Genomic DNA, 11599 nt, shown 5'->3' with positions numbered 1-11599 from the left:
GAAGCAGTCGGCGTGGAAAAGCCACCCTTGGCGCTGATGTTGGCTTTGCCCTCTCCCTACTGCTCACGGGAAGCAAGTCCCTTCCCTCTTTCATCTTCTTCTTTCTCTCTTTTTGGCTGTGCTGGGCATTTGGTGCTGGGCAGGCGTTCCTCTGGTTCTGGTGAGCGGGAGCTACTCTCCAGCTGGGGGCACAGTCTTCCTGCAGGTTGGTGGCTCCTGTTGGGGAGCGCGGGTTCCAGGCACACAGGCTTCAAGAGTTGTGTTTCCCAGGCTCAGCTGCTCCCCAGCATGTGGGATCTTCCCAGGTCAGGGATCGAACCCATGTCTCCTAAGGTGGATTCTTTACCCCTGAGCTGCCAGGGAAGCCCTCATCTTCTTTAACTTGCCCATCTCTCCGTCACCACATCTTCTATTGCCCCTGATCCACCCCATTGTGGATCAGGCATTGTGTTAGTTGCTCAGTTGTGTCCAACTCTCTGCGACCCCATGGACTGTAGTCCGCCAGGCTCCTCTGAACATGGGATTCTCCAGGCAAGAATACTGGTATAATTGCTAAGTCGTGTCCGACTCTCTGCGACCCCGTGGACTGAAGCCTGCCAGGCTCCTCTGTCCGTGGGGATTCTCCAGGCGAGAACACTGGAGTGGGTTGCCATTTCCTCCTCCACAATCTGCTCCATCCTCCACAATGGGGACACCGAGCAGCTCTTAGTCCCATGGAAGAGAGAGACAAGTAAAGAAATCGCAAAGCACAGGTTAGACCAGAAGCTTCAGGGCCAGGGGACTTGTTCTTGTACGCTTTGTGCCTGGTATTTATTGAGAAAAATAAACAAACAATTTTTGAGAGTTATAACTGAACACATCTTCAAAGAGCTATGAAGATCTTCAGAAGACAGGGGCTGACTGACTCAGCAGAGGAAAGGGACCCGCATGGCCCGACCAAGTGCTGGGCCGTCTACGAGGGGCTGGCGCTGAACCTGCGGCCTTTTTCTTTTTTAATATTTATCTATTGATTGGCTGCTCCGGGTCTTACTGCAGCACGAGGGATCTTTGGTCTTCGCTGTGACACGTGGGGTTTCTAATCGCAGCCTGTGAACTCTTGGTTGCAGTATGTGGTCTCTGGTTCCCTGACCAGGGATCAAACCTGGGCCCCCTCCACTGGGAGCACAGAGCCTTAGCCACGGGGCCACCAGGGAAGTCCGGAACCTGCAGTCGCACCACGAGCGCTGTGTGTAGCAAAGCCCTTTCTGGACACCCCAGTCCTCAGGGACTCTTCTGAACTTTAGCACTTCGTTGCCTCACGGCGCTGTTCTCATATGGATATGTCCTGCCTGCTGCTCAGACGCTCAGTTGTGTCTGACTCTTTGCAACCCCAAGGACTGTAGCCCGCCAGGCTCCTCTGTCCATGCGATTCTCCAGGCAAAAATACTGGAGTGAGTTGCCTTGCCCTCCTCCAGGGGATCTTCCTGAGCCTGGGATCGAGCCCGTGTCTCTTAAGTCTCCTGCATTGGCACGCGGATTCTTTACCACTAGCGCCACCCACGTGTCCCTAATTAGACTATAGTCTCTGAGTGACTATAGTTTATTTCCCACATGTGTCGACCGGATGTTCGTAAGTATAGTCACTCTTTAACAGGACGTATTCTACTTCAGGAGTGCTTTACTGTACACTTTATTTACTCATAAAACAAGGAATGCTTCCCTTTAAATATCTGTTTCTCGGGGACCTATGATGGTTAATTTATAAACCTTTAATTACTTCTTAGAGTCTGGAATTAGGCCAGAAAGACGTTTTAAAGGGCCAAGGGTAACTGTCCGTTGTGGTCCAGTTCAGAAATACAAATAAAGTATCTTTGAGTAAATCAGAAGAAAAGGTAATGTGATTTACCCAAAACTCTGATTTCAGAACTATATCAGCCCCATGTGAAAAAACAATTTTAGATAGGTTCAAATAGGAATGAATACATGGTCAGTTTTAGCAAGTGATATACCACAGAGATCTGTGAGTCTATAAATGAGGCAGTCGACTTCACGTAGCTGGCATAGAAATGAAGTTTGAAAATGTAACTCTTGGAGGGTTTTGTTCTGAACACTTGTGAGTGCTCACATTTTTAAACTGGTCCAAAATATTTTGTTTTGACTTGATTCTGAAATGCAATTAATAAAAGACATGCAATTTCAATCCATGATGTTCAAACCCAACTTAAAGGACTTTTAAAGTTAGAGCTCATCAGATTTTGAATCTTAAACCTTAAACAATTGTCATTTTTCTGTTTATGAGAAAGAGATGTTTTTCTTTCCGCATTCAGCTCAGCTTAAGTAAAAGTCCATCGTAGCATAACCCAGCAGTGGCATCCTGTGGCTCGGCCCGTGAATGGCAAGTGTGTCACAAGCGTGGTCTCAGAGACTTGCATTTCTGGCTACGCAGAAGTGTAGAATCACTGCAAGAAGCGTGAAAATGCCGTGAGGGCAAACAGCCTAAAATCATTATACGTGAACCGTTATGCTCTTCTCTCTCTACTTCGTGAGGCTGAAGTGCATGTATCATTTAAAACTGAATTGAAAATAAACTACAGGAGTTTACTTATTTTTTTTTAAAGCATATCTTGGCGGGAATCCAGCATGGGGTTTCCCCTCTGTAATTTTTATACCAAGAACATTCCATTATTTTTCTCATGATGTTATTGCAACATCTTACAACATATAGATCAAACAGTGAGTTTGTCTTTCTCACATTAGAGAAAGAAAAGAGGGGAACATTAAAAAACTATCATCTCTGTGTGAGTGGGGAAACGGAGCAGAAGAATCCAAACCAAACCATTAACGGCTACCAGCACTTCGTCTTTTTTTCTCTCTCAGAAATACAACGCAACTAAATCTTTCAGGTTCTCTGATACCCTCAGCCTTATCCTGAAGGACACCACTTTCGTAGTTTTACTGTGCAAGCTTCCAGCTTCTCATGGTGTTTTCCCCGCATTTTTAATATTTTCAAGTGATATATTGTTGCTTTACTTTTTCAAATGTTTTATAAATAGAATTATGATGCTAACATTGTATAAACTTTTGCATGCAAGATACATTTGAATTCTCAGAAATGCTCTCTTTAAGTGAAAAAATTATACAATATGAATACCATAATTTTAAGTAGTTTAAATAATCTAAGTAATTAAGTAATTTAAGTAATCTTTTAAATAAGAAAAAATATATGTAATAATGGTATTTGGATTTCCACTTTTGAAAATTACCTGTTCTCATGTTTTCCCCCGCTTTCCTCTTGGAGTGCTTTCATTTTTTTATTTATTTGCTTAGGTTCTTTCTCCACTAAATATAAGTTATCTGATAAAATAAATATATATTTACCAAGTCCTTTGTTATAGATCCTGCAAATATCTTCCCTAAAAGCCTGTTTTTTCTTTTTTTTAACTCTAACTTTATATTTTGTTATAAAAATATTTGTGTTTTGAGAGGGTTGTATGTCAATTGTTCTTATTTACGACTTCTAATCTACATTTATTAATGAGAGTACCCTACAGTTGTTGGTTTTTTCCTCTTGTACTGTCCTGTTTCATTTTGCTGTCAAACCTGTACTAGCTTTCCAAACCAAGTGACCTGCTAGTCTTTCCTCTTGTCTGTGCGTATGTGGGTGCGTGCTGAGTCACTCTGTGTGACCCTGTCGACCGTAGTCCACCAGGCTCCCCTGTCCATGGCATTCTCCAGGCAAGAATACTGGAGTGGGTTGCCATGCCCTCCTTCAGAGGATCTTCCCGATCCAGAGATCGAACCCACGTCTCTTACATCTCCTGCATTGGCAGGTGGGCTCTTTACCACTAGTGACACCTGTAAGAACTTACACAGATGATCCTTTCCTTGAAGATTTGGTAAAATTCAGTAGTAAAATCATCTAAGACTAGCATTGTAGGGGGAAGGTGTTTGGAAGGTGCAAATATTTGTCAGATCAACTTTTTTTTAATGTTAAAATTGCTTTATTCAGCTTTCTATTTGTTTTTCAGTGTTGGAAAGTTATATTTTTTCTAGAAACTTAGCAATTTTATCTATATTTATAAATTTGTTGATATAAAATTGTGCAGCAGATTTCCTTACGACTTTGTCATTTCTATTGCATCTGGGATACCTCACATTTTTCCATGCCCAAAGTCCTTCATTTATTTTGATGGCTGAATAATATTCTATTGCATCCACAGTCTGTTTATCCCGTTATCAGTTGATGGCTGTTTGGGTTGTTTTCATTTTTGGCTACTATGAATAGTGCTCCTGTGAACAGAAGTGTACACGTTCTTGTAGATGAATGTTTTCGTTTTGGAGGTCATATACCGAGGGGGTAACTTCTATCTAGACACAAAAAAGGGGGGTAAAAATTCAGTCTGCTTTTCTGCAACTGTTGGTAAGAGTAAGGTTGGTTGCGCATCCATCCAGCCTACCACTCGCCCTTACCAGCACCGTCACTGGCTGATTCTTTGCTTGAGAACATGATCCAAACTTTTAGTCGTGAGAAGGGTAAACCCTTGGTGATTGTGCCGTATGGAGTTGAGGTAGTCCGTTGGTGACCTTGACCATAGGACGGGAAGTACAGACAGACACCCTAAGGGGTCAGCCCCAGCTTCCGTGAACATGTTCCTTCCTAGGGTGGGAGCTCTCTTACCTCCCTCGATGGTCAGTGCCAATCCTCCAGCAACCCCGTAACCGCCTCCTTTTTCTTATGCTCTTTGTGGCGTCAGGAAGAGAAACACCAGCTCTTGGTTTAGTTCCAGGGCAGGGGAACCAGTGATGAGTCTCCTGGTGGTGGAGAGTGATGAAGAGAGCCATGGGGTTGTTAGCTGTGTGTGTTACGGTGTTGAAAATGAAATGGACTTGCAGAGTATAGCTACAGTTCTTTGTAGCATCAAACGATCTTCTAACAATTCCACTCCTAGAATATGCCCAAGAGAATTGAAAGCAAGTATTCAAATAAATACCTGTGTATATACATGTTCACAGCAACACTAGTCACGATAGGCAAAAGGTGGAAACAGCTCAAACGTCCTCCATGGGCGAATGAATAATCAAATGTGGTATGTACGTATCATGGAACATTATTCAGCCATAAAAAGGAATGAAGTATCGATACCCGTTACGAGGTGAATGAACCTCAAAATATTGTAAGTGAAAGAAGCCAGATAGCAATGGTCACTGAGTGCGTGATTCCCCTGATGGACAGGTCGGCCTGCAGATGGTCACTGACTGTATGATTCCATTGATGGACAGGTCGGCCTGCAGACACAGAAAGCTGACTGGTGGTTGCCAGGGGCTGCAGTGAGGGGATTGCAGAGCAACTGCTTCATGAGACAGATTCATTTTCTAAGGGGCTTCCCTATGGCTCAGCAGGTGAAGAATCCACCCGCAATGTGGGAGACCTTGGTTCGACCCCTGGTTTGGGAAGATCCGCTGGAGAAGGGATAGGCTACCCACTCCAGTATCCCTGGGCTTCCCTCGTGGCTCAGCTGGTGAAGAATCTGCCCAAAATGCAGGAGACCTGGGTTTGATCCCTGGGTTGGGAAGATCCCCTGGAGAAGGGAAAGGCTCCCCACTCCAATAGTCCGGCCTGGAGAATTCCATGGACTGTATAGTCCATGGGTTCGTGAAGTGTCGAACACGACTAAGCGACTTTCACTCACTCATTTTTTAAGGCAATGAAAATATTTTGCAAGTAAAGGTGATGGTTATACAACACAGAGACTGTATTAAATGCTGAGTTGTTCAGTTTAAAATGGTTATTTTTATGTCCTGTGAATTTCACCTCAATCAAAATGAACAAATAAAACCCTCTTTGGGGACTCCCCTGGCGGTGCAGTGGTCAGGACTCCGTCTTCCAGTGTAGACGGGGCAAGTTTGATCCCTGGTCGGGCAGCTAAGATCCCGCACGCCTTGTGGCCAAAAAACCAAAATGTAAAGCAGAAACAATGTTGTTTCAATACTGTTGAATTCAATAAAGACTTTAAAAAAAACGGTCCACATCAAAAAATCTTAAAAAAAAAAAAAAGAAAGAAAAACACCTCTATGGTTTTACATTCATCGCACATTTAAGCAACAGATTATTCCTAATTTCCTCTCATAGATGTTCATCTCTCTTCCACCCCTCTTTTAAGGATATTTTTTGATTAATTGTAGGCAAGGAGTTGTTAATAACTTTAGGATAAATGTTTAGATAAACAAAACAAGAGACAGATCGAATTAGCATTCCTCTTTGGTTATATGTTATAGAAATTCCTTTGAGAGTACTGTGTTTTTAGTGAGAAATTAACACATAAACAAAATCATTTTTCCTTATAAGCTTGGAGCCTTAAGAGACATCTTTAACTGGGTGGAATTGCTTCATGTAATGAGTGATTTAAAGCAAAAGTAACAACCGTAGTGTTGGCTCGTTGCACTTGGTCTGTTTGATGAGAATAAGCCCGTAGGCGGGAGCAGCCCCCCAGGAGAGCACAGGTGCCCTTCCCATTCTGAGACCCCCTCAAGGACTGTAATGCAGACCAATTAGGCAGAGACAAACCCAGACGTGTCTCAATTTGTCAGAAGCCTCGCGCTGCTTCCCCCGCATGGTTGGGATCTGATAAAAACCCATACAGAGTTCGGCCCAGCACATTCTTCTCGGTATTTACATCCCAAGGGGAATTTTAAGGGACATTTAATCCTCATGTTTCTGGTTCATTTTCCCTTAACTCATCAAAATGAGGTTATGAAAGATTGCTTTGATCTCTAACAGGACTTGTTCACGAGAAACATGAGGCCATTACTTTCAAAACAGAAAACTCTGGTCTGCCAAGAGCCCGGGAGTTAACAGCATGACGTTAGCGCTTCATTCTAAGCCCCCCGACCTTTGAGACCCAACTGGGTCCTAAACTCGGCTCGGGGAGGCCTGCTGCCCTCCAGCCCAATAAAGCCCATTCATTAACTGTCAGACCAGCTGTGTAACAAGTGAGCTTTAGTGGCTGTGCCATTTTCTTGGTTCCAGGCCAGAAACAATAGGTATAAGACTTACACCATTAGTGAGACATTTCACAGAGAAATTGGGATTTGCATAATGAAGGGCTGCCTTCCAAATAAAAATGTGCCTTGCAGGACATGTATTTTTTTTTAAATGATGAAAATGTAAATAAATCTGTTCACAGCAGCCTTCTTGGGTTCTTCGGAGACCGTAACACACCTGGGAGCGAATTACTATAAGGTGAACCACACATTCCCCTGTCCTGTTGCTGTAGTATTTGTGGAGTTCAAAGCCCAAGGTGTAAGGATAGGAAATAAGTATATTATGAGACTACGACCAGAATTCCTGCTCCAATAAGCTTGAAAGGTCCTCTCTTGAGATAACATTGTAAAAGGCACTAGACTTGAGACCTGACGAGTTGTAGTCAAAGTTCTTTAATTTGTCAGGAATAGAAACCAAGTCTGCCAGATGGAACCTCGAGAGGAATTTGCTGGGAAGACATGTAAGAGTCTCGCGGTATTAAATAATGACCTGGACACAGGGATTAGGAAGAGCAGGAACTGCTGGGCATCTCAGCGGCTAGTGTTTCTCATTTTCAGATTGAACTGAGAATTAAAAGCGGAGACATCAGGGAGGATTTGGCCGGGGACAGGACCCTGTGAATTAGGGCAAGGACAAGCGAAGTAATCCCAACTACCGTCCCCCACAAGGAGTTAGTGTTGTTTAAATAGGCTTCCTGGGCGGTGCTAGTGGTAAAGAGCCCGCCTGCCAGTGCAGGTTAGACATAAGAGACATGGATTTGATCCCTGGGTTGGGAAGATCCCCTGGAGGAGGGCATGGCAGCCCACTGCAGTATTATTGCCTGGAGGATCCCATGGACAGAGGAGCCTGGCGGGCTGCCCGGGTCCATCCATAGCGTTGCACAGAGTCAGACACAACCAAGCGACTTAGCGTTTGTTTTATGCAACTAAATAACCAGAAAAAAATTAGAATCTGAGCAGAAAGTCACCCCTTCTTCTTTCGCCCTGACACTTGGGCACTCCGCGTCTGTTTAAACGCTTCCCGCGATGGGACGCTACTTGTAGAACGGCCTGCTCAGCCGTTACGCACCTACACGCGCTCAGTTGCATCTGGCTCTGCAATCCCACGGACTCTAGACCGTGGGACTCTCCAGGTGACAGTCCTGGAGTGGGCTGCTGTGCCTCCTCCAGGGGATCGTCCCGACCCAGGGATCGAATCCAAGGCTCCTGTGCCTCCTGTATTGCAGGCAGATGCTTTACTGCTGAGCCTGGGGAAGCACATTCCGTTACTGGACCACACGAAATAGAAAGCGGTATATTGAGTGAGATTCTACGCCTGCCCTTGGTTCACTATCCAGACTGAGCACTCGACCGAGTTTTGTACAATGTGCAGAAGAAGACTGTTTATACGTCGAAGACGAATCAGTACCTCAGCCTCTTGGTCTTCTCTTATTCTCACTAAGCATATTTAATAGATTCAAATAGTTTTCATATAATGGAATTTTTCACACTGTCGAAACTCTTGCGCATGTAATTCAGTCTCAGGTGGCCCTCTCTGAATGTAGCGTCTAGGCTGGAAGGTGCACTCCAGACAAGGTCTGGGCAGCAAACTTCTGTCCACGTGGCTCTGGGCTGTGTTACTCTTATGGTGTTGGCTCAGCTTGTGCTTGGGGGCCAGGCATGACCGGTTGCTGAGTCAGGTCTCCCCTGGAACACTCCTGTCCAGTTAATGTAAATGCCGCCCAGAAAGGAGCACCGAGTAGTCACTGCTCAGGTGATTTTGATTTTTGACCGTGCCTTCTGTTTCATTAACTGTCTTTCCAGCAATCCCTGATAAGCATGGATTTTACCCCTTACACAAGTCACTGATTAAAAAAGAAAAAGTTGGGCTGACCAGGGTCTAGCTCACCGCCTGCTGATCTGGATTAGAGACGTTCCCAGCAGCTGACGCTGAGCAGTGGCCCCTGCGTGCAGCTACGCAGCCAACGGTGCGCTTGCACAACGCGTCTCATGGAAGAACTGTTTCTCTCAATATTAATAGGCTTACTTGTAAAAAAAAAAAAAAAACAAAGTTCTCAGAGTCTTTATTATTGTGCCAAGTGAATTGTTAAGACTGTGGAATATCTTTTTATGTGTGGAGAGGGTTATCTGGTGGAACCCATAAAACACTCGGGAGACGCTGACCGAATCCTATCAGCATGAGGACGTCATTTCAGATGGATTCCCCTGGGATTTAAATGAGCGCCTTAATCAGCCGCCCTGCTAGCATCTGGATAAGGTCTGCCTCCACCATGTCTCTGCTCTGCTGGGGTATCGGCTCTGTCAGAGAGAGTTAAGAGATTTCCCTGGTGGTCCAGTGGTTAAGACTCCATGTTTCCAATGCAGGGGCTGCGAGTTCAAACCCTAGTTGGGGAACTGAGATCCCACAGAAACAAAACACTGGGCCTAAGAGAGGGGGTCTCCACGGTGCACGTTGGCTGGGACACTTGAGGGACACGGATCCTCTCTGCTGCCTGCTCCATGGGCTCAGGTCTTTCTTTGTTCTCCTAAGCTAGGGGTGGATGCGGAGACTCCTGCTGTCCCTAGAATACCCTGCGGGCCTGGACTCTGTCTGGCTGTCAGCCTTTCTGACATTCTTCCTCTTCCAATAACTTCTTTCTTGGTCACCTTTGGCCCTTCTTCCCATCTTTCCCCTTTAATACATTTCTACATTTTATTCCTTTACAAGTTCTGTATACTCATTAGCACCTGCATTTGCTCTTGGGACATTTCTAGTAAGTTGAACAGTAGTATTTTAGAGTTGGATTTATTTGTACAGTGGATGTATCCCTGAAAAAAAAAAGAATTTCAGAAATTGAATTATATTTTTAACACTCACAGAGTCTGAAGTCTATAGATTCTCCCAGTGGATCTTTTTGTGTAGAGCTGAAGACTGCTTTGGTAAGTCAAACAGCCTCTAAGTTGTCAACTGTGTAGGTCTGTGAATTTAGTTTCCTTAAGTCACAGTTAATCTGTATCAATAAACACTGCATTTTAAGTTTATCAAGTAGCAAAGTATCTGGTCAGTTGACCAGAATTAATTGATGTGATTTCATGACTGTTCAGCTTTACAGTATGATTTAAGGTTTACACTTAGTAAATTAAATGAGATCATTTTATAACTGCTCACAGCACGGCCTGACTCAGTGTGTGATGTGCGCAATGGAATAATGAATCTACGGGAGCCCAGATGGTGCCGTCTTCTGTTGCCCTTCATGTCACTTATTCATTCACCAAACATTATGGAGTGCTTAGAATATTCTGGAAACTTGAAATACAAATACCCTTGGTTCAATTCACATCAGACAGTTAGTTAGAGTTATCCCAGGCACCCAGTCTTAAATCTCTGCAAATATGTTAATTACTAATTAGATGGGGTTGACATGATCCAAGGAGACAAGCAGGCATTCTGGAGTCAAGCTGGGACAAAGCCCCAGTGGGAACGTCACAGAGGCTGGGACACAGCCAGGGGCCCTTTGCTTGGACGTGGACAGACCAAGAATCCACGCCGAGTCAACGGGCAAGTAACACACACACAGAGGTCCGATTCTGCTCCTGTCTCCATAGGTGGGTGATTGCGGCGAGGGTAGGGGTGGGGTGAAATGATAAGACGCCCGAGCAGACGCACCCTGGAGCCCGCGTTAGGTAGTCACAGGGAGCAGCTGGTAGGCGTTTCTTGGCTCTGCGATGCCGCCCACGGGAAGATGCCATTGTTGGTGCCACAGATCACCAACACTGGGCCTCAGGCTCACTCACGCAGACAGATGCTCCTGATTTACCCAGTAACAACTTAATCAGATGATTTACACACATCCTGTCCTGTTGGAACCAGTGTACGGCAACCTAGTTCTGGTGGGCTGCGAAAGAGACATTTTGAAAAATCCCAGTGGTTTATGGAGAAATCATATTTTACCTGGCCCGGGGTGATGGAACGCCTCAGGTCAGAGGGACCTCAAAGGCTCCCAGTTGGGAATCCCCACCCCCACATCCTGCACCGGGCTCTCTCACATCCCCATAAATCCAGGTGGCCTGGGGGTCTCGGCAATGGATTAGAGATGGGTATTGATGGATGAGGCCCGATGAGACGAGACCTGTGACAAGTGATTCATTAGCCTAGGCAACCCTTCATAGCCAAAAATATCAACCCTGTATAGCTAAAAAAGCTGGAGGTTATCTTTCTGAAACACAGATCTAACCGTGTGTCTCCCCTGCTGAAAACTCGTTAATGGCTCTCCTTAACCTCGGGGTAAATTCTCAAGGTGATGCTCAAGGTCCTCTGAGAGCTGACCCCGTCCCCCGGCTCCCCGAGCAGACCCTGCCGGACGAACGGCTGTCTCTTCCGCAGACAGAGCCCAGCCTGCCGGAGAGTCAGGTCCCTGCAGGTCAGAGCACAGGGATCCTTGGACCCAGAAAGTGAGAAATGGGGTTCGAAGAGCCTGGAGGAGAAGAGGCGTCTCCAACAGGGCCTCGGCCTCTGGGAGCAGGGTGGGGGGGTCACAGGAGGAGGAACCAGCCGCCCACCCCCTGCATGGTCGTCCCCAAACTCGGCCACTTGGAAGAA

Source organism: Bison bison, unplaced genomic scaffold (assembly GCF_000754665.1).
Source record: "Bison bison bison isolate TAMUID 2011002044 unplaced genomic scaffold, Bison_UMD1.0 scf7180017864349, whole genome shotgun sequence".
Taxonomy (NCBI): domain Eukaryota; kingdom Metazoa; phylum Chordata; class Mammalia; order Artiodactyla; family Bovidae; genus Bison; species Bison bison.
This window is presented reverse-complemented; position numbering follows the sequence as displayed.